The sequence below is a fragment of the Octopus bimaculoides genome, chromosome 2 (genome assembly GCF_046866305.1).
Source record: "Octopus bimaculoides isolate indiv1 chromosome 2, ASM4686630v1, whole genome shotgun sequence".
In the NCBI taxonomy this organism is placed as follows: Eukaryota; Metazoa; Mollusca; class Cephalopoda; order Octopoda; family Octopodidae; genus Octopus; species Octopus bimaculoides.
The window spans coordinates 179,115,247-179,141,009 of NC_142929.1; the positions used below are offsets into that span (position 1 = coordinate 179,115,247).

The 25,763-nt window shown below is 33.3% G+C and overlaps 2 long non-coding RNA genes across 2 annotated transcripts in view; both read left to right on the forward strand.

Annotated features, from left to right (window-relative positions):
• The window catches only part of LOC128247053 (uncharacterized), a 476,761-nt gene that overhangs the window by 11,655 nt on the left and 439,343 nt on the right, over positions 1 to 25,763 (forward strand). The window lies entirely within an intron of this gene.
• On the forward strand, positions 5,796 to 17,141 carry LOC149137299 (uncharacterized). Its single transcript, XR_016238011.1, has 3 exons — positions 5,796 to 6,651; positions 12,897 to 13,190; positions 16,049 to 17,141. It is a non-coding gene; the product is annotated as an uncharacterized LOC149137299 (long non-coding RNA).

A 25,763-nucleotide genomic window follows, 5' to 3' on the forward strand; every position in this document is an offset into this window, starting at 1 on the left:
TCCAATCTCATTGATTTACATTTATGTAAAATAATATATTTGTACCCATTAATGAATTACTTGTTTATTACATTTATATTGCTAATTTCATATCTCTCTTTTCCATTTTATACAGCAATATAATAAAAAAAAATCAAAGGATTTTCCTATGTTATCATGTCATGTTCTAGTCTTTGTATCTTATTCATACAAGGTTTTGATCTTTTCATCAAATAAATCATTACTGTTTTGAGGATTAAGTCTGGTGTGTTTCTTCATCCGTTCATCTTTCTGTGTGTGGTGGGTGCTTATTAAGAAAGAAGTATTTTTGCCAACTGACTCTGTCTTGTTTTGAAATGTTTCCTAAATCCACATGAAGTTGTCTGATAATGAATTTGTGTAATCTTTTCTATGCTTTTAATAGTCAAAATTTGTTACTTAGTTCTTTTGTACAAATGTTTGAATAATTCAAACGACATTATTCGGATTTCTACATCACATTTTCTTCTCTCTTTTCTTACGAAATATTCTGTCTTTTGCTAATTTCCTCATATTCAATATATTTTGACTACACTTTAATATTTCATAAGCGAAAGAAAATTTTAAATACTGTTTATGTTCTCAATATTTTGTAAGCTCTAATATTTTCAATGTTAGCTTCAAGAAGTTTTCTATAAGTTTTAATTGAGAATCACCGAGAAAATCATTCGATACACGTTACTCTCGAAATGTTTCGCGTGCATATAATGTATTATTTGTAAGAGCAAAATCAAAATCACTTTAGGAACTTCAAACTTATATTTAGGTTAAGAATGAATGCTATATATTCTCAGTTACATCTTAAATATTTAATTCTGTATTTCAAATGTGATTTTAAAAAATGGATTTTAGAACTTTTTTTTTTTAATATTTTCCTTTCGGATATTGTTTAGCTGAAAAATCGGTAAATATTCTTATTTTTTGGGAAAGTACAGTTTCTCCTGCATTTGTTGTTTAGATATGCTATTTCCAATACTGTCTTTAAAACTTTACTATGGACGTCCACTGAAATTTTCATATACAATCGCACAACACATGTTACTCTCAAAATGATTCTGGTGCGTATAATAACCCTAGTTTCGTAAGAAATCTAAGTCACTTCGTTTACGTTAAAATCATATTGGGAAAATGTATCAATGCTATAAATTCCCATTTATATATTTTGTGCTCTTACTGATACAACAGTATCATGCTTTTGCTAGAGAAAGAATATATATGTGTTTGTGGGTGTGTTAATATATGTATGTATGTGTATTGTGCGTGTGTGCGTGTGTATGTGCATGTGTTTCTCTGTGTGTATGTATATATATATATCCATATATATATATATATACATACATATATATATATATATATATATATATATATATATATATATATATATATATATATATATATATATATATATATACACATATATATATATATACACATATATATACGTATATACATATATATACATATATACATATATATATATACAATATTTATGCGTATATATATATATATATATATATATGTATGTATGTATGCATGTATGTATATGTTTATAGTTTTTCTGCATATGCACACCTACGTGTGTAAGTGTCGATATGCATGAATATCGTACTGGCATACATACATGCAGCCAATATTAAAATGGTTACTCTCGAAATGCTCGCTAATGCGTGTAAATATTCGGACTGCATATTTTGGTTACTATATTTGTTACTTGTTACTCTGAAATAATCATGCCACCTACGTTGTCTTTTGTTGAACCGTACAAACTTTGTTACTCTCTAATGCTTGTGCTGTGCATAAAATACGAGTTCTGTTGAATTTAAAATGAAATACATAAAACAAAAAATGTTCGTATATGAAATTAATAAAAAAAATGGAAATAACAACATAATGCAGACTGAAAGAAACACAGTTTAAAAGACTTCCACCCAGACAAGGGAAAACTGTTTTGTCAGAATATATAATCATCGACAAAGAAGTGTGTAAGTATACGATTATTAATAATTTATTTCTCCTATTACATGACTGAAAAATTGGATATTCCTCGTTCGCATTGTATATTCAAATTGATTTCCTAGCTTGAAAAATATGAAAAGGTGCTGCAGGCAAAGTCTGTAATCTTGAATAAACCTTATAGTGAAGAATGTGTGGCAATCTAAACTAGGCATTCAGCCTTGATGTTATTATATTGATACTATAAATATTATATATTCTGTTTAAAGTAATCCAGAACGTTTAATTTTGAATTGTTTGTATGTTTGAATGTTAGATCTCAACGAAAATTGGATGGGTTCACTAGAAATTAGTACTGAGAATATTAAGAGAGTATATAAAATGAATCGTGGGTGCGCTACAAGCAAAAGTAGTCATTGAGGTTTCATAGAGTCAACAGAGAATAAAAGAAAATGATTTCTCACTTTACCACAAGAGCACAAGTCTATTGAAAAGGTGTAAACATAATGGAATACAATCTCGGAATGAGTCTTATATTCACCAGTTACAATGAAAGATAAGTTTATTCTGGTGAGATATTTGAACCTTACAAAGTGCCGCACAAACTTCTTGCAGTATGTTTTGTACAGCTTTGAAGCGACTAATAACCGTTAGTTTTAATATTGGCATTAAATATTTCAATATTTAGTATAGTATTGAACCGACCGGAATATATTTCATCGAGCCGTAAGAATGAACGGCAAAGTCTAAAGATGTAAAATAATACGATTAAATATCACAAGGTATTTGAGCCGACGCTCCACCAATTTTGCCTATATAGTGTAACTCCAATTTATATTTGTTTCTCGTAAAAGCAAAAAGCCAATTTTGAGGAATCATTTAGACGATCCCATACACCATACTACTTTGCTGGTACTTTACTTTAGCAATCCCGAAAGAATGAAAACTAAAGTTGGTATCACAAATAATTTAAAATCAGAACCAGAACAAATACATCAAGACAATTTTTGTGGCTCTTTTTAGATTCTGCCCTTCAATACATCTTCTTTGCATTAAATGATAAATAATATCAAATTAATCGATGATGTTGTTTATACAGAGTGAGTACAGAAACGATAGAATACAGGACTAAAAATTCCATACTAAGTAACTGAATCTTACACATTCTGAATTCAGCGTGTGACTGATTATTCCTGGCATCGGTGTGCTACAGAATCTGTTGACTGCCGTACTGTCAGATGTCAACAAAATAAATTTAATTCATAATTTATTTACAATGACATTATTCTTTTGATTTCACGCACAAAGCATAAGTCTATTTTCGTCATTCGTTAGACTATTTTTTCGTCCATTCCATCAAATATTGTACTACAACAATATTATCATAGTAAACCAACATGTATTCCAATAAAATATTTTTTCTACTGTGTGATGTTCATTCTTTGCATGTAATCTTACGAATGTTCTTTTTTAAATAGTAAACTATTTTGATTTTATATTTCAACACACACGCACACGCACGCGCATGCGCACGCACACACACACACACACACACACACACACACACACATAAATATATATATATATATATATATATATATATATATATATATATATATATATATATATATATATATATATATATACAAATTTAGGCAATGGAGTAGATAATATCCAGGCTACATATGTTTCTTAGCTATCAGAACCTCAGAAGTAGTAATTTCTCAAACGAAGGGTACTCCGCTAGCTGCTCATCAAACCGAAGGTAACTAAGTCAAATGGAGGTTATATTGTTGTCCAGGGATCCCATGTAAATTCGCAGGAGATTTGATCGAAAATGATGAGTACCTAGTGGAGTACCCCTCAGTAGAGTATATACTACTTCTGTGGTCTTGCTAGCTAGAAACCATACGTAACCTAGATTTTATCTACTGCATTCTCTAAATTTGGATTTTTATTTGCATACAAAGAAACTCCAGTTGCTAAACATGGATTATAAAATCACTTTTTTCAGTATATCGAACTTCGATATGGACAAAAGTTACAAACTTCTACGTCAATAAACCACTATTGTTTCTGAAACATTTTTTATACATTCTAGGAACTAATCGAAGCTTACTAACTTCCTACACTATAATCCTTGGATCTTATCTTTACACACACACACACACACGCGCGCACACACACATGCACACACACACACGCGCACACACACATGCACACACACACAAGTCTATGTGTGTATACACATCTGTGTGTGTGTGCATAAGATATCATTTTTACTTGCCATTTCACTCATTTCTATAACAGTACATTTTGGTTAGTGTAGCATACTAGAAGTCGGCATAAAGAACTGATATATAAAGAAATAATCCTTTTCATAGAAGCAATAAATTAAAGTATACAAGGATAAAAGGAATCAAAACATAAAATAAAATACAATACAGCGATAAGACACAGTTAAATACAGACATACAATATACATGCGATCAGATTAAACATATATATATATATATATATATATATGTGATACTTATTCGGAAGCCATGACAAAACTCCGAGTTTCTGATGCCGGGGTGGGAACTCACGTCAACATCTCTTCAGTTATCTGGCCATTGCAAATTCCTGTGAAAATGACCAATCTGTATATGTATATACTAAACCACCCTCGCTTGAAACACACACATGCTCACCCATATACTCGCCAAAAACTATACATATAGGTACATATACATATATATACCCGCAAACACGGGTATACCCACATGCACACCCCTACACACACGCACTCAACAACCTCGCATCCATACATACACACACAAACAAAATTTTTATAGGGCTAAAGCAAAATACAGAAGAAAGTGTGAGAAAGCTATAAGGTTAAAACGCGTCTAATATACGCATATTTTCACATGCACGCACATACATCTATATTTACACGTACCCGCACACATGCACGCATTCACAAGCGCGCACAAAAGGTTCCATGTACGTGTCTATAGACGCACAGGAAAAAAGCAGGGTAGAGGGGAGAAAACAGGAAAAAATATGTGTGGAAAAAATACAAAACATGAACTCTATAATTATGTAAAAAATATTAAAAATATAAGAAATATATAAGAAATCTAAGTAAAAAGTATAGAAAGATAAAAAGCTTATACAAAAACACAATATAGAAAGCAAGTCCTATCGGTAAAGTCCTATCAGTAAAAATATAAAAAATATATAAGAAATCTAAGTAAAAAGTATAGAGAGTTAAAAAGACTGTACATAGACACAAATATAGAAAGCAAGTACTATCAGTAACCTCAAGGGGACCAAAAAAGTAGCAAATATTTGGCCACATGTGGACATGATCCGAAAAGTTCAGTCCTTGAATTTAGACATGTGGTGGGGTCTAAGCTGCCTTTCCAGATGAGCCATCTTTCCATATCACATAGACCGCACCTTCCGCTGCCACTGGTGTATTTACAATAATCTTTTGAGAACACAGATATTTTTTTCTGAACCTCCTTGATGTGCTTGTTCCCTGGTATTAAATTGATATTAATTAATATCCAATTTTTTACCCTAATGTTTTAATTTATATATATATATATATATATATATATATATATGTTGTTGTACTTGGGGATGGTCATATTGCCAGTTTAGCCAGTTTGTACAGTAAGTATGTAATTTTAGCTTTCTTTAAACAGACAATATTTTAATGTTTTTTAAAACTATTTTCAAGTGAATACCATTACAAATTTTTTTTTGGCATATTTAAAAAATTTTCTAAAGTGAAAATGACTTTAAAAATACGATAGATATTTCGTAAAAGACCCGTTCGTAACCTTAGTGTGAAATTGTTTTTTTAGAGTGCATTCAACGTATCTCCCCTGCAAAGATTTGGCTGCTACTTTTAGCACGCCATGCTACCACGTAACAGCTATTTGAGATAAAGGATCCGAAATACCTGGTAGCAGGGTGTGCAAGAAATAGCAGCCAATCTTTCCATCCCACGAAACAAAACTCTGTTGCTGGGAAACTCAGAGTTTCCCAGTGACCCAACGGGTCACGGGTAGTTTAGTTAGTATTCCTTCGCGACACAGTGTAGGTAAAAATGCACCGGTGTCTTTAGTCATCTGTCAAGTCACAACAAAGACCTCAGACAGATAATACTTTCTTTAAGATGTGCGCTGTGCCCAGTACGACTGCTTTTTGCAAGACATCAGTCTTGCATGGGGTTTCCAGTTGCCTTAAGAAGTTTTGAAGTTTCAATGGGATTGAGCCCAACGCTCCGGTCACCACTGGTATCACTTTTACATTAGCTTCTCGCATTCTTGCCATTTCCACTTTCAATTCGGAGTACTTGGTGATTTTTTCAACCACTTTACTCACAACATTCATGTCATTTGGTATGGCTACATCAATGATCTGACAGTATTTGTCTCTCTTATTCAGTATGACAATATCCGGCCGACGGTGTTCGATTACACGATTCGTCTGAAAATCATAGTACCAGAGTGTCATTACTTTTCCATCCTCCTGCCTAAATTTACTTGATACATGCTCAAACCAGTTCTCTGTTACTTCATATTGGTATTTACAGCATAAGAACCAATGAAGATACACACACACTTTATCGTGGCGGTGCTTGTATTCTTTTTGTGCAAGGCTCTCACATCCACTTACCAAGTAGGTTACATTTTCCGTACTCTTTCCACAGATTCTGCATATATAGTTTTAGGGAAAATAACCAATTTTCAAGAACTCATCGATGAAAATCCACTATCACATATAGAAAAATTAATAATTAAAAGCATTACGGAAAAATTTGGATAAGTACTGTTTTCACTTTGCTAAAGATTTTCTACTATTTGAAAATAATATGTATTCTTGTTTTTATATTATTCATTTGGTTCTTTAAAGATTATTTTTAATAGATAACTTATTTAACACTAAATTATTTAGAAGTTATAGTTTCATTTCAACATAATATTAGAACTTCGATTTGAATAGTGTTGATATATTTTCGATTATATTTTATTAATAATATTTGATTAATTATTAATCTTTATAGTTTATAATATCGTTAAAGTTTTTTTTAAATCAAAACTTTGTATACATATATAAAGTTTAATCTTTTATTCTTAAAAATTTTTTCTTTCCTAATTTTTTCATTCATAATTTTTCCATTCATAATTTTTTCATTCATATTTTTTATTATTACGTTTGTAGAAATAAATAATCTTGTATTTTTCTATTATTCAATTGATCTTTAATTATAATTAAATAAACGTCTTTAGCTTTAAATAGTATATCTTTAACTAGTACACCGGTTAAATATGTACTAATTTTATCTTCATTATTATTTTAAACTTAAACTTCGCTCAACTTGTATTTAAAACAATAATAATTTAAAACAATGATAATTTATGTAAGATGTCTTTTGTATATAATATACATGTTATTATAATGGATGAAGGGATGATTATTGAATGGTTATTATTTTGATATTATGATATTTTTTTAATAATTTTTCTATCTTTATATAATAAGTATTTCATATTAATTCATTTGGTACTTATTGTTGGTTGAGATATATATCTAATTATTGTTCTACTTACGATCTGACGAGTAGCTATATTTTTGAATAGAATTTATTTTCGATAATTTCAATTGATTTTAATTGATTTAAATTTCTTTTCTATTTGAAAATTGGTTATGAAACACGTGTAATCTTTTTATTATATTTATCTTATGATATTTACTTTACTTTATATTATACTCATTTATTGTGCTTTTAATTATTAATTTTTTTATATGTGATAGTGGATTTTCATCGATGAGTTCTTGAAAATTGGTTATTTTCCCTAAAACTATATATTTTATATATACTTTATCTATAAGGCTCAATTTAATTTTAATTTTTTATAAATTGATTTTAATTGAGTTTTTTACCTGTAATTTTGGATTTTGTCCCTAATATTATTATATACATATATGAGTAATATTCGTAGCCACATTAACATGGTTGTCCGTTCGAGCGGACTCTACTGTGATTTCTTTAACCCCCAAGAGAACATCTCCTCTAGCTGGTTAACAATGCAGAGCTGCATCCGATAAAATTGCGTGCGGGGAAGCGAACCCCTACCATCTCCGAGCGACGTGACCAGTAGACAAGTCCTGATTTGGGGCTATTTCTTCCACTCCACAATACTGGACACCTCGTCTGTTAGAGATGATAGCAGCTCGCTTCTGCACGCAATATATATATTTCAAGCGAACACACAGTCGCTGATTTTCCAACAAGCAAAATTGCTAGTTCTATAATCTCTCTAACAGAACAACGCAGTAGAAGTACTGACGAGTAATATTCGCAGCCACTTTAACATGGCTGCGCATCGTTAACCAGCTAGAGGAGATGTTCTCTTGGGGGTTGAAAAAATTGCAGCAGCGTCCGCTCGAGCAGACAGCCACATTAAAATGACTACCAATATTACTTGGAAGTACAACTACTGCGTTGATCTCTTATATATATATATATATATATATATATATATATATATAATTTTGGCACTCACAAACCCAAATAGATATTTATAAATGCATACAAGAAACTTGAGCAATATCAAACTGTCTCCTTCTGCAAGGTAGCAAATGCCAACCACTTGAGAATCGTTATTGAAAAGGTGAGGACACTGGTTAGTAACCCTGCTAGCCACAACCTTTGTCTTGAAACACATAAAAGAATAAAAGACTATACATACATACATACATACATACATACATACATACATGCATGCATACATATATACATGCATACATACATACATACATACATACATACACACACACACACATACATACATACATACATACAAAGATACATTCCTACATGCATACATGCATACATGCCTATATTCACAGATATACTTGCTTTCAAACATTTGTGTTAATATGCCACAGAATATTCTGCCGTGTTGATATTGCTGAAAATTTTCTATGACCTCAACATCGGTTACATCATTATCTTGACTTCTTTATAAGAAATCAATATCTTTATAATAAGAAATCAATAATTAATGTATACAGAAGAAGTCATCCAAAACTGCTTGTAATAATGTAATCTGAAGTGAATATCATGCTTTGCCTTTATTAACCGAGTTGTTCATGTTTTGCACGGTGCGTTCCTTCTATTAAAATATGTTAGAATGCTTCAATGTTCTGTAATTTTTCAGAAAATGCAAAGTACATGAGACTAATGACAATTAAATTTAATCTAAATTAGGAGCAAGCCGTTGTCACGATATTTCCCTCGTAAAACCACGATATAATCAATGATTAATAACGGAATTATGCACATTTGTAAGATGTGGCAAGTTCAGAGATTTAAGCAACAGAAATGTTTAGAGTAATTTTGACTTCCGTAGACTACCGTACGACTATTCTGTTGTGTGAGAGAAATGGATAGACTTCATCTAATATATGCTCACACACGCATACGCGCGCGCATACACGCATACACACACGCATACGTATGTATGTATGTTTTTTCATTGAATTCTAGTTAAGAGAGTCCAAGCCGGTCCCTAAAAAAGTGACAATAATCTTTGAGTTAAGGGAGTTCCCGGTGTTTTTTAATATGCGGCTGAGTTGGTATATTGGTTGAGCTGTCGATGCATCGACAGCTGTGTGCACCTATTCATCCATTCAGAAGTGTGTGTACCTATTCATCCAAAAATCGCAAATGTAGAACCTTTTGATAAGTATTCACTATGTCGCCAATAGATTGGATTTTTGTAAATTTGTTAGTACCTAATCTAATGTACTTTATGAGGATAGGTACAAATGAGAAGTTATAATCATGGTATAAGTGTTGTAACTTCTGCATTAATTAATGCAGAAGTTACAACACTTATACTATTTTGATATTACATTCACATCCGCTGAGCAGCTGACTTCTATAGCAGTACATGACTAATGTTCTTTGTCCTACAGAATAACAGTTGATCTGCTACGTTAGCACCGAACTGCTGTTTCTTTTGGAGTGTTCTACCAATATTCCTTGCCTTTAAACGCCGGGAATTTAGTACCTAACAAAAGAGTATCTTTCACCTGACGACGTAGCTTATATTGGACACCCGAGGATGAAAGTGCTTATACGCAGTTATGTATATTGGCCGAAGATGGATAAGGAAGTTGAAAATGTTGTATAAGGCTGAAGAGTATGTGCTTTGGCAGCGAAATTGCCTACTCAAAAAACGGGAGCCTTGACCAGAAGTGAAAAGTCCATGGACAAGAATACGCATCGATTTTTCGGGTCCATTAAATGCTTATTACTATTCAGCAGTATTTGACAGCTTTTGTTAAGTGCAAAAGACCAACCTCCACAACCGTAATACATTTTTTGCACGAATTATTCTCTTTATTTGGCATCCCAAGCGTGATTGTATCTCATAATGAAACACAATTTGTATCCAATCAATTTAGAAAATTCTGCGCAATGATCATGATAGAACATAAAACGATAACGCCTTACCATCCCAGATCAAATGGACAGGCAGAGCGCTTTGTGGTCACTTTTGACAGAGCTTTGAGAAAAACAAGCAAGAGAGCTACAGACAAAGTCGCTGTGCAACAATTCCTAAGAGTGTATCAGGTGACACCGAATCCCATTACACCAACAGGAAGCTCACCAGCAGAACTAATGTTCGCGAGGTAGGTGAAGTCAGTTTTTGATATACTGTTACCTGGCCAGGAAAGAAAAAGTACCAGGAAAGACAATCCAATGTTTTTCAAAATTGGTGATGAGGTGTATACGAGGTTGTATTAAAATGAAAAATAGTACTGGAAAGAAGGCCAAATTACCAAGTAGATAGGAAAAATAATGTACGGAATTAAAAGCAGAAAAGGTATTGAAAAAAGAACAGAAATCATTTGAAGAAGAGATTCATAAAAAAATTAACGAAACAGATCAGAAGAACCTATGGAATGGCTATATGACACATTCCACCTACCAACACCGTTACAGGTGGTTGAACCCACCCGTACAAATGAACGAAAAAGGAAGAACAAAGAGCTCCCACAAATAGACGCCAAAAAGAAAAAAATATTAAGTCGGGAAAAACCGCTAAAATGGGGCCGGGGTGAAAAAAGTAAGATAAAATTATTTGCTTCCCAAAGAAAAAACTAAAAGGGGCGAAGTTGTAGTGGAAATTGTACACTCCTTCCCACGGGACAAAGTCAAAGAGCCACAATAAAGTCAAACCGTCAGTCGTTGTAGGAGGTCAATAGTAGTAGAGTCGTTGTACGAGTTCTTAGTTGGAGTCAGTGCCAGTTACGTGATATATACGAGTTCGAGTTACCGTCAAGGTAGACGTTTGTAAAGTCATTGTCTTGCGGAGCTGTCAGCGATAGCACGATTGACGAGACAAAGATAAGACGCGGAATACCGCCACAACATATTAATCTCTTTATTGCCCACAGGGGGCTAAACATAAAGGGAACAAATAAGAACAAAGGGACTAAGTCGCATACATCGACCCCAGTGTGTAACTGGTACTCATTTAATCGACCCCGAAAGGATGAAAGGCAAACGTAAAGACAGATAAAATACCGTTAAGCATTTTGCCCGGCGTGCTAACGTTTCTACCAGCGCGCCGCCGTGGCGACAAGAATTTTACAGTGCCGATGACAACTTATATATTGCTGAACGAGGATCCGTATTATAACAATATGCAAACTAAAATTCGTTACAAAATCTGATTCCGTCGTTAATAGCTAAATTATAAAATAAATAGGATAGCAAATCTAAATTTTTGCGAGCATTTAGAAGTTTCCTAGCCTTGGACACGCCTTCACTTGTACGATATAGAATATACACTAACAGCATTGCATAAAATAACTTAATATCAACTTTAAAAACTTACACAAGGCTGGCACACCGTGCTGTATGCTCCAGGTACCAGTCAGACATTCAGCAACAATTTCGTCTTCATCGGTGCTGCTGAATTTATTATTATCTCGAAGCAAATCACGAAAGAAATAACATTCAAACTATGCCAGGACAAATTTCGGCAAGGAATATCAGGCACACTAGTTATCCTTCAAAATGTTGCCACCAAAACAAATCCCAGGTGAGGCGTGCTATAATAATATAAATAGGTTTTAACCCTTATTGTTAAGTTTTATTAGTATTTGTATATCAGACTCATTGAGACACGTCATCAGTCAAGTACCTCCACTATTTCAGACATGTGTATTTTATCTGTATCTTATTTTACTTTAATGTTGTCATATAAGTATGGCCTCAATAAACAATCGCTTAATTTTTAAAAGAATTCTATATGGTATTGATATCTTATCAATCAATATTTTTCTATCTAGCTTCGTTTTATTGTGTGCAATTTGTGGTGTAGCAATTACTGCTAGCTGTAAATACAACACTCCCTAATTGTGTCATGAAATCTAGCAGCAATAGAAAACAAACTAATAACATATGATACCCAGTTAATATATAGAAGATATATCGATAATAATAGTGACATCGGAAATCGAAAAATTAAAGAGGGTATTCAGAATTCTATCATTTCTTATTTCATTAAAGCCCATTCCGAACCCAGTGTGCAATTTAAGATACCCATATATATATATATATATATATATATATATATATATATATATATATATATATATATATATATATATATATATATATATATATATATATATATATATATACATATATATACGTTTATGTATTTGTTTTGAAAAGATTCTTGATGCGAAATTGTGTATTGAAAGAGATATTGTTAGATTTGGTGGGGTGATCATCTTTTGTCACTTAAAAATACGTACTATTCATTTCATCTTCACTTTATTATTATTATTATTATTATTATTATTATTATTATTATTATTATTATTATTATTATTAGTTTATATGTCAGAGATCTGAAAAAATTGAACAGACAAGACAAAGGCAAGAAGAGAAAAGAAACACGAGGAACAGAAAATTACTGGAGAGGTCATTGACCGCGTGACGAAAGGACTGTAACAAATAAACTGATAACAATAATGATGATAATTATGACGACCACCACGGCGACGATGATAATGATGATGATGATAATGATGATGAAAATGATGATGATGACGATGATGATGATGATGATGATGATGATGATGATGATGATGATGACGATAAACCTACAGTGAAGATCAAATAAATAGTACGTGTGTTTTAATTGGTCGTCTCCAAATATAGCAATATGTATATGTATATATATATATATATATATATATATATATATATATATATATATATATATATATATATATATATGTATTATTTATTTAAAAGCAGCAGGAATATAACAAAAGATTGTTACTCAGAGTAGCAGTCTTTTGTTATATTTCTGCTGCTTTTAAATAAAGCATATTACTCTACCTCTGGTATTTGAGTACTCTTTTTTCCACCTTGTTGCACATTTTATGTGCTTATTCCGGTATATGTATATATGTATATATATATATATATATATATATATATATATATATATATATATATATATATATATATATATATTATTCAAAAGAGTTCCAACGCTGTCTGTTTTTTATGTTTTATTTATATTCTTATAAAATTAATGTGGGATATGGCATATGGAATATGGAATATATAGTATATATAGTAAAATGAAATGAAGTATTGAATGTCTCATTGAATAAATGATGTATTGAGTATTGAATATAGAAGGACCTTATATATTTAATATTCAATACTTCATTTATTCAATAACACATTCAATACTTCATTTCATTTTACTATATATACTATATATTCCATATTCTATATCCCACATTAATTTTATAAGAATATAAATAAAACAAAAAAAAAACATGTACTGATCCGTGATAAAAAATTCAACCAAAAAAGCATTCCATCTGGTGAGAGATAAATATCATTTATTTAAAGGTAACAATGTATGTATTAAAGCGCTACTAATAGTTTCATATACCAAAATAAAACTCAAACATGTTCTTCTTGAGCAAACCACACATCACACTAAAATAAAGAAATTGAGTAATAGTAGAAACGCGAAAAAAATTGAGAAGGCAACACAAAACACGCAGACAATAAGGAACGGAAAACGAAAAACAGAAACTAAAAAGTAAAAAGGTAGAACTATTCTCCTTACACCTTAAATAATAAGGCTAGATGAAAGATGTCGAGCCAATCATGAATAGGCAGAATTTTCCAATTCTTCAAAATATTTTTATACATATTCTTTTATTCTTTTACTTATTTCAGTAATTTGACTGCGGCCATGCTGCAGCACCGCCTTTAGTCGAGCAAACTGACTCCAGAACTTATTCTTTGTAAGCCTAGTACTTAATGTATTGATTTGTTTTGCCGAACCGCTAGGGTTACGGGGAGCTAAACACACCAGCATTGGTTGTCAAGCAATGTTGTGGGGACAAAGACACACAAACATATGCGCGCATACACACACACACACACACACACACACACACACAGATATGTATATATATATATATATATATATATATATATATATATATATATATATATATAGGGCTTCGTTCAGTTTCCGTCAACCAAATCCACTCACAAGCCTTTGGTCGGCCAGAAGCTATAGCAAAAATCACTTGCCCAAGGCGCCACGCAGTTGGCCTGAACCTGGAACGATGTGGTTGGTAAGCAAGCTATGAAACCACTGAAAATTTCCAGTCTGGGGTTCAAAAGAGAGCTAGGGATCTTACATTTGAACAGGATCTTCACTCTTTCAGCCAAACAAAGTCTACATCTATTCCATCCATTCACATAATGTATAGATTTCTCAATTACCCTCCATTTAATCACATGCGGTGTTTCGTTATCTTTCAAAGTCCATACGTAGTTAGCCAAATTAGTAGCTTTACTTTTGTCGCTATGTCGGAAAGAGACTATGGGATTGGCATAGCGATTTTTAAATTCAACTTTGCATAATCCAATATAAGGCTTCTTATCAGTTATATTATTATTTAGGGTTACAGTAACTTCTGCCTCATACATGATAGATTTAGGTATACATCGTTGGTTAAGTGGACAAGATCCTGGGTCACGACATTTGCAACTGGATTCAGACTTTTGGCGTTGATCACGTGTAATGATACTCTTCATATTAGGGCATCAGCCATATGATAATTTCAAAGAACGCCTATTAAATATTTTCCTGTATCTGAGTTGCTGGAAAGTATTTGCTAGGAGAGATAGGAATCTTTTACCAATGTTAGTTTTTACATTAAAGGAAAAAGAAGGAGCGAACCAAATAATTTTCCTTGGCCTATTTTTAGGTTCTTTATTTCTAGTATCCTGATTGATACCAGAGTGGTTATATACTACTTTATCTTTCATGTCATTAGATCTATTATTAACATTTTGATTATTACTCGAGGATTATATATTAATTGATCTTTGAAGCAAATATTGGCTAGTTATATTGGTGGGAAGCTTTCTCGGTAATTTCTTTGGAAGAAGAGAGGTTAGACACTGTGTTAGCAATATTACCGTCAGGCTTTTAAATATTACAGGAGGGTGACAAAACTGTTTGTGCATATATGCGAATTACTCATTAAGCTTATGGAAAGGTTTATACGTGGAGCAGTTTAAACGTAGGGAAATATCTAAATAATCAACTATCGACAGATTACTAGCCACTATAATTTCAAGTCTTAACTCATTAAAAGTAGAAATTAGTTGCTTATGAATGTATGTACATATAAGCATATAATCTCATACACACATGGAACATAACTTCTACATACATTTAATTTTCATTCTAATTATTGTTTTACGAGAAATTATATAATATATCTAATACAAAATATGTATGTGTGTGTGAATTTTAATCACATATAATACTCTTCAGTACAGAGTTTCACTGATATGTGCATGACTAAAATCAGCCTGAACAATTAAATTTAATTTATAGTTTTACAATTGAGTAATTTATTGTTCACTCCTACTACCATAATCAGCTTAACTGAAGTTCTGTTGACCCATTGGGATTTTCTTTGATTATAGTGTGAAGCTGTTCCATGAGCTTCGACGATCTGGGTCACTGCAGTTAACTGCCAGGAACATTATTTTCTCTTAGCCACCAATGATAATTCTCTGGCAGAGGTCACAAGGTCTACGCCGAAGTTGAACATGAAAGACACGTCCACGTTCAAGAAACTGGCAATATTTGCCTTGCAATGATAGTTGAATGGATCCACGAGCATGGCATGCAATTTTTTTCTCTTTATCAGACTGGAATTTATGTTATACAAGCATCTGATGCATCTGAAGTAGATACCAGAAAGTCAATGTTTGGTGGATGGTTTCTATTATGTTTGGAATTCTTCCAGGTAGAGCTCACTAAAGTTTTGTTCATACAAATACGCGGTGCAATACACACACACACACACACACACATACGCGCGCGCGCGTGGGCATTGGCAATTGGTAGTTGCAACACCAAACTAGATAGATAGATACATAGATAAATAGATAGATAGATAATGTTTCTTTAGTAGCCACACAGGGCCGAACACAGAGGGTACAAAATGCAATGTAGAGCTTTTCTTTTCGAAACAAAAAAAGAAGAAAGTGGAAAAAAAAGGAGGAAGAAATTTCGATCAAAAGGGATCGTGTATCACAAAACAGAGTAAGATGTAAAGAAAAAAAAACAGATTAGGTTTATCTGTAGAAAGAAAAGCCTACGAAAAAGACCACGCTAACCCCAGGCAGGGAGGAAAAACACATGAGAGCAAAGTGCTCTCTCTCTTTTGGGGATTTACAGGATGAAGCTCAAAGTGGTTTCGTCATTCGCGCGTACCATCTTTGCTACATTCACCGACCTTTTATTAATCTTCCATGAGACAAAAGTTGCTTCTCTATTCTCACCTTCCTTTTCAAGTGGTCCTTGAAAAAGTTGATGAGCGATTGGCTGTCATTAGACATGTTCAGTCAACCGTATCAGCCTTAACTTACGATGATACTAACACTCAGGCGTGGCGGGTAACCTACAAAAATGTCAACTATTTGAAAATCACTCAAGTCTGTGAAACCGGTTAAATCTTTAAATATAAGAAGAATATTTTAACTATTCTCAGTACATTTTCAAATTCTATTTTCCGATATATATATATATACATAAACATATATATACATATATATATATATATATATATATATACATATATATATATATATATATATATATATATATATATATATATATATATATATATATATATATATATATATATACACGTCTGTTTGTGCGTAAGTGCAGGTATGTATGTACGTGCATGAATGTATATACGTATGTATGTGTATACGTGTATGTACGTATGTGTGTATATATCGTCATGGTTCATATATCTCAAAAAATTAGCAAATTCTAAAGTATTAGAGTAGTAATGTATTTTGGGGGAAATTAAAAGTTATGGCCAGCCAGAGTGACAATTGGTTTCACACCTATAAAGCAATTAGCAATATAAAGGACACACCAATTGAGGCTGGCGAGTCGCCTATACTGCTAAGCGCTTTATAGGTGTGAAACCATTGGTCACTCAATGACCAGCCATATCTTTTAACTTCTTAATGTGTGTGTATATATATATATATATATATATATATATATATATATATATATATATATACATGTGTGCATGTGTGTGCGTGTTATAGTGGGTTGCCGTGCGTTTCATTCTCCTATATGTGATCGTTAACCAATAAATTCTACTCCTCCTGAAATGAAATTGGAAATTTTCTCATATTATGATTCACAGATGTTATGACATTTAATAAAGCTAATCATTTTCTCACTCTTGTTTTCCAATTTTTTGTTCGCATCTCAAACTAACGTAATTAGTTTTTTTTATATAATTTGTTGACGTTTCTTTAAATGATTTATCACTTAAGAAATAATTTTTTCCCTCAATAAATTCACAAGTTATATCCACATTCCAAAATTAAATTAAACACGTGTCGTATCAGTAAGTTTCTTTGAATATCAAGGCCGTTTTCGGTATTTTTATTCCAAAATATATTCGAGAAAACATTTTATTCTTTTTTTTTCTATCAGATTTTCAATACCCACCGCGTAGTTTTACTAATGAAATAAAGGTATATGTTTCCTATATTTTATTATCTGTTCTATACATTGTAGTAATCTGGGGGGGGGAGGCAGAGGGGATATAGTAGTGGTGGGAGCTGCTTGGTTAAATTAATTTGTTTAAAATCAGCAACATTCCATTTAGTAAGCATGTTTTCAAGAAGTCGTATGATATTTTTGATGAATCCAAGGTTGAACGGAAAGTGGTCGAATGAATAGTTTTTAATAGATCATATTGTATCAATTCATACGTCAAGAGATTGGAAAGACACAGGAGCGAGGCACTGAGAGACTAAAAACTTTCAGTTTTTTTTTCTTCGTAATTCTACATTTTGTACCTGAGTTTGAATCATATTGGAATCATATTTTGACTTACTTTATTGTTTATCTATGATCTATAAACTGTTATCTATCCAAATTTTGTTCAGCACTTCACAATGTTTCACCAAATCTAAGAAAGACATCTTTTTACTTACAACTATTTAAGAGCCAAACGTTGTTATGTTTGGTATTTTATTGAAGAAATATTATCACAATGAAAAATAATAACAATCGAATTAAAAAGAAATGTTCAATGACAGAAACCAGGAAAACAAACAGCAACTTGCATGTGCCAGAACCTGGTTTGTTCCCCATTATAGGATGACCGGATACTTGAAACAGAAGTAACAGAAAATGTCATATTTTAGAAAGGTCACGTGAAAAATGTTCCTCTGATCATACAAGCATTATGTAAAGCGTTATAACAGCTGTTAAATAGACTGGGGACATTACAAATAGAACAGCAATTGAAGAAACTTATTGTTTTCTATTGTGTTCTTGAGAATTAGATAATATATTTGCATCCTCAGTCTCAATAATGAGTGTATTCACATCAAGAACAAACATTTGATTGCAATAGTAGTAAAAATGATGAGAGGAGGAAGGTGATGACGACGATGATAACGATGATGATGATGGTGATGATGATGATGATGATGATGATGATGATGATGATGATGATGATGATGATGATGATGATGATGACGATGATGATGATGATGATGATGATGATAATCATAGCCCAGAGAGAATATAAGAGACATCACGACAATATAGCAAGGATTGTGTATTGAACTCTTTGCAACAACTATGGACTTGACTGAGCAAAAGAAATGATACGAACATAAACCCGAAGGCATCATCGAAAATGATAAAGCAATGATCCTATGGGATTTTATGATCCAGTGCGACCATGAGATAGAGAATAGGAAACCAGACATAGTATTAATTGAGAAAGAAAGCAAACGATCATAGATATAGCATGCCCAGCTGACAACAAGGTATGCGATTCGGAAGAAAGAAAAGTCCATAGATATGACAGGTTAGCTTGAGAGGTTATGCAGCTGTGGTCGATGAAAAAGGTGGTAGTAGTAACAATAACTGTCGGGGCCCTGGGAACAGTGAGCAAAATTCTTGAGAAATACGCGGAAGAAATAGGGGCTGCAATAAAGGTGGAGTACTTGCAGAAAACAGTAATGTATGAAACCGCTCGAATACTCCAGGTGGTGCTCGAAAAATAAGGACTTGTTACCTTAGCTCACTGGTAGTGAACAGGTGGCATTGTACTACATGTCCAGCGTTAGAAGCTGTGCAAAGACAATGAATAATAATAATAATAATAATAATAATAATAATAATAATAATAATAATAATAATAATAATAATAATAATAATAATAATAATAAATAAATAATAATAATAAAACGTATCTGTCAAGACCTACCAAAAACTGAGCAAATATAAAGTTCTTGAAATAGAAATTAGCAAAATGTGGAATCTGAAGACGAAAACAATACCTATTGTCATAGGTGCCCTGGGAATGACAGCGAAACGGGCTGATTACTACCTAGCTCAGATACCAGGAAACCCCAAAATGGCTGAAGTTCAAAAGATAGTGCTCATGGGAACTGCCCATATCCTACTTAAAATACTGTCTATATCATCTCAAATTTTAAAGCAAACACATAATTTTCTTATGGTTTCTTAAACATTCACTTGAACAAAACTGTACAAATCCAAATATATGGTACCCTAGGCATAACACCTACATGAACTTCTAACTTGTTGTCACTTGAGGTCTCTGGGTGAGACTTGGATCCAACTTGTACAAATGCAAAACAAAAGTCAAACATAAAATAATAATAATAATAATAGTAATAGTAAGTAATAGTAATAGTAATAATAATAATAATAATAATAATAATAATAATAATAATAATAATAATAATAATAATAATAATAGTTCAAAAATAACCCCAAAAATTTCTACAGGAAGATAGGGAAAACACCAGTAACAATAAAGTCTGTCCCATCAAAAGAAGAAGTGCAAGAATTTTGGAATAAAATCTGGGCAGAAGATAAAACACACAATGAAAAGGCCCCTTGGATTGATAGAATAGCTACAGACCTAGACTCCTTAGAGGAGCAAAAGTGGGAGGGGGTCAGGGTAGAAGATATAAGATCTGCTCTCAGGAGGTCAAGCAAATGGAAGTCTCCAGGAAAGGATAAAATTCCTAACTTCTGGTTGAATGCCTTCCCAGAAAGCCATGAACTGCTAACAAAACTTTACAACGATGTTTTGCAAAATCCTAGTTTGATGCCCTCTTGGCTAGTTAATGGTTTAACATCCCTGCTTCCAAAAAATGAGGAAACAAACGAACCAAAAAATTATCGCCCCATAACCTGCTTAACAACAATGTATAAGACGCTAACATCTGTCCTAACCGAGTACACCTATAGTTTTTTAATAGAAAGTAGCATATTCCCTAATGAGCAAAAGGGATGTAAACGTGGATCTTATGGTTGTAAAGATCAGCTACTCATCAATAAGATGATCTTAGAAGATTGTCACAAGCGACACAAAAACTTGTCAATAGCCTGGATAGACTATAAAAAGGCCTTTGATAGCCTACCACATAGCTGGATTAGGAAATGTCTGGAAATGTATAAAATAGCTCCTACTCTGCGAAACTTTTTATCTGTAAGTATGAGATCATGGAGAACCACACTGATGTTGAACAATGACAATGAATCTCTAAATGCTGGAGATGTAAGAATTTCATGTGGCATTTTCCAGGGTGACTCACTATCACCACTCCTCTTCTGTCTAGCCCTAATACCGCTCTCAAAATTGCTCAATGATGCACAGTATGGTTATAAAATATTTGATAAAAATATAAATCATCTCATTTACATGGATGATTTAAAGCTCTTTGCAAAAAATGACCAACAACTCAAAGGCCTACTAGCGATTGTTAAACAATTCAGTGATGACATCAGGATGCAATTTGGCCTTGATAAATGTGCAAAAGCTATCTTTATCAAAGGAAAAATGACAAATACATCTAATGTGAACCTTGACCAGCAAAATGTCATAAAAGAGTTAGAACCAGCGGAGAGCTACAAATACCTAGGGGTAATTGAAGGGGACAATATCAAGCACTCAGTGATGAGGGAAAGGATCAGAAGAGAATGTTATCGCAGGGTGAGAGCAATACTGAAGACAGAGCTGAACGCGAGAAACAGGATCGAAGCGATCAATGCTCTAGCCATACCAGTCGTGACTTACAGTTTCAACATCGTTAACTGGTCAATTACTGAAATATGTAATGTTGACAGAAAAATACGAAAACTGTTGACAATGCATAGAATGCACCACCCTAAGGCAGATATAGAACGTCTTTATCTGCCAAGAAAAGAGGGAGGTCGAGGACTACTACAGCTGGCATTATCAATGAAGGTAGCCACAATTGGCCTAGACACCTATATGAAAAACTCTGAGGACTGGATGCTAAAACTTGTCTTAAAATATGAAAGCAAGAAAGCATCTTACTCAGTAACAAAACAGGCAAAGGAATATCTAAGTGAATTCCAATTGCAACAAATTCAAGAATTAGACGAACTAGAAACACCTACAGAAAAAGCTAAGCGCTTGAAAACCCGTGCTAAAATTGCTGCCTTAGCTATTATGACTGAAAAATGGCATGGAAAACCTCTCAATGGCAAACACCCAAAGAGAGCGAATAATGCAGATATTGACAAAGCCCTTACCCACCAATGGTTAATGGCCTCTGGATTGAAATCAGAAACAGAGGGGTTTATCATAGCAGCCCAAGATCAATGCCTACCTACAAAGAACTACCAGGCCAACATATTAAAGAACGGCAGCTCCCCATTATGTCGTATATGCCAACAACAAAATGAGACCATCGATCATGTTGTCTCCATGTGCAGTCTGCTTGCGCCTACAGAGTATCTCAACAGGCATGATAGAGCTGCACAATATATTCACTGGGTAATATGCAAAAACCTGGACTTGCCCCATGATAAAAACTGGTGGGAACACAAACCACCCCCAGTACTTGAAAATGATCACATTGCACTCCTCTGGAACTTCACCATTCAAACTGACAGAAAGATAGACGCAAATAGGCCAGACATCATACTGAAAGACTTCAGACAAAAATCATGCCTCCTCATTGATATGACTGTCCCAATTGATATAAACGTATCTGTCAAGACCTACCAAAAACTGAGCAAATATAAAGATCTTGAAATAGAAATTAGCAAAATGTGGAATCTGAAGACGAAAACAATACCTATTGTCATAGGTGCCCTGGGAATGACAGCGAAACGGGCTGATTACTACCTAGCTCAGATACCAGGAAACCCCAAAATGGCTGAAGTCCAAAAGATAGTGCTCATGGGAACTGCCCATATCCTACGTAAAATACTGTCTATGTGATCTCAAATTTTAAAGCAAACATAATTTTCTTATGGTTTCTTAAACATTCACTTGAACAAAACTGTACAAATCCAGATATATGGTACCCTAGGCATAACACCTACATGAACTTCTAACTTGTTGTCTCTTGAGGTCTCTGGGTGAGACTTGGATCCAACTTGTACAAATGCAAAACAAAAGTCAAACATAAAATAATAATAATAATAATAATAATGATAAGGATACAACATACACAAATGAAAGAAAAAATAAAGAAAGAGTACTATAGACGAGTTAGATCAATACTAAAAACAGAGCTCAATGCTAAAAACAAGATAATGGGTATCAACACTTTAGCTGTCCCAGTTATAAGCTACAGCTACAACATCCTTAACTGGACACTAAACGAACTATGTAAAATAGACAGGAAAACAAGAAAAATAATGACAGGATATAGGATGCACCACCCAAAATCTGACATAGAAAGGCTATATATACAACGCACAGAAGGTGGCAGGGGTCTTATACAGCTAGAAAACTATTATAAAATAACCACCATAGGACTGCAAAAATACCTACTCCAGAAGCAAGGGAAACTAGCCACAAAACACGAGCAAACAAAAAACAGTTTTCAGTATTTAAGGAAGCTGACAAATACAAACAAGAAATCAATCTACCTAACAAATACGAAGAAGAAGAAGAAGAAACAACAAAAGCTATAAAACAAATGAAATCCAAACTAAAACTAGAACAGCAACGGACCATGATAAAACGATGGCAAGAAAAGCCCCTACATGGTAAATACTGGGCTAAACTAAATGCGAAAGAAATAGACAGAGAAAAATCCCAGCAATGGCTGAGAAGCTCAGGACTCAAAGCAGAGACTGAAGGATTTTTAATTGCTGCACAAGACCAGAGCCTCCCCACCAGAAATTACCAAAAACACACAATGAAAAGAAATATAACAAGTAATTGTAGAATATGTGGAGATGGACAAGAAACAATAAATCATATTATCTCTGGCTGCCCAGTCCTGGCTAAGAAGGAATATATTCACAGACACGACAGAGCTGGGACCTATATACACTGGAAGCTATGCCAACATTATGGAATAGCAACAGAAAAAAGATGGTATAAACACACGCCAGAAAAGGTCACAGAAAACGAGAAAGCAACCATACTCTGGGATATGCCAATACACACAGATAGAGAAATTAAGGCAAATAGACCAGATATAGTTGTCAAAGATCATGAAGGAAAAAAATGCCTTCTAATTGATGTTTCAATACCAGCAGATGACAACGTTTCTCTAAAAGAAATGGAAAAACTTTCAAAATACAAAGACCTGGAAATAGAGATAACTCGAATGTGGAGTCTAAAAACAGAAACAATTCCTATCATAGTAGGTGCCTTAGGTATAATAAAAAAATATTCAGACAAATACATAACAAAAACACCAGGACTTACAAATATATATAACATACAGAAAATTGCACTACTGGGTACTGCACACATTCTACGCAAAACGCTTTCAATACAGTAAACATAAGAGCACCACAGCAAACCACAGCACATACCCAAGGCGCACAGAGCTGCGCTCGATAGTGAAGTGAAAGCACGTTATAAAAATAAAACTACTGAACAATAATAATAATAATAATAATAATAATAATAATAATAATAATAATAATAATAATAATAATAGCATCTTACTCAGTAACAAAACAGGCAAAGGAATATCTAAGTGAATTCCAATTGCAACAAATTCAAGAATTAGACGAACTAGAAACACCTGCAGAAAAAGCTAAGCGCTTGAAAACCCGTGCTAAAATTGCTGCCTTAGATATTATGACTGAAAAATGGCATGGAAAGCCTCTCAATGGCAAATACCCAAAGAGAGTGAATAATGCAGATATTGACAAAGCCCTTACCCATCAATGGCTAATGGCTTCTGGCTTGAAATCAGAAACAGATGGGTTTATCATAGCAGCCTAAGATCAATGCCTACCTACAAAGAACTACCAGGCCAACATATTAAAGAACGGCAGCTCCCCATTATGTCGTATATGCCAACAACAAAATGAGACCATCGATCATGTTGTCTCCATGTGCAGTCTGCTTGCGCCTACAGAGTATCTCAACAGGCATGATAGAGCTGCACAATATATTCACTGGGTAATATGCAAGCACCTGGACTTACCCCATGATAAAAACTGGTGGGAACACAAACCACCCCCAGTACTTGAAAATGATCACATCGCACTCCTCTGCAACTTCACCATTCAAACTGACAGAAAGATAGACGCAAATAGGCCAGACATCATACTGAAAGACTTCAGACAAAATCATGCCTCCTCATTGATATGACTGTCCCAATCGATATAAACGTATCTGTCAAGACCTACCAAAAACTGAGCAAATATAAAGATCTTGAAATAGAAATTAGCAAAATGTGGAACCTGAAGACTAAAACAATATCTATTGTCATAGGTGCCCTGGGAATGACGGCGAAACGGGCTGATTACTACCTAGCTCAGATACCAGGAAACCCCAAAATGGCTGAATTTCAAAAGATAGTGCTCATGGGAACTGCCCATATCCTACGTAAAATACTGTCTATGTGATCTCAAATTTTAAAACAAACACAATTTTCTTATGGTTTCTTAAACATTCTCTAGTACAAATCCAAATGTACAATTCCAAATATACGGTATGTACAAATCCAAATATATGGTACCCTAGGCATAACACCTACATGAACTTCTAACTTGTTGTCTCTTGAGGTCTCTGGGTGAGACTTGGATCCAACTTGTACAAATGCAAAACAAAAGTCAAACATACAATAATAATAATAATAATAATAATAATAA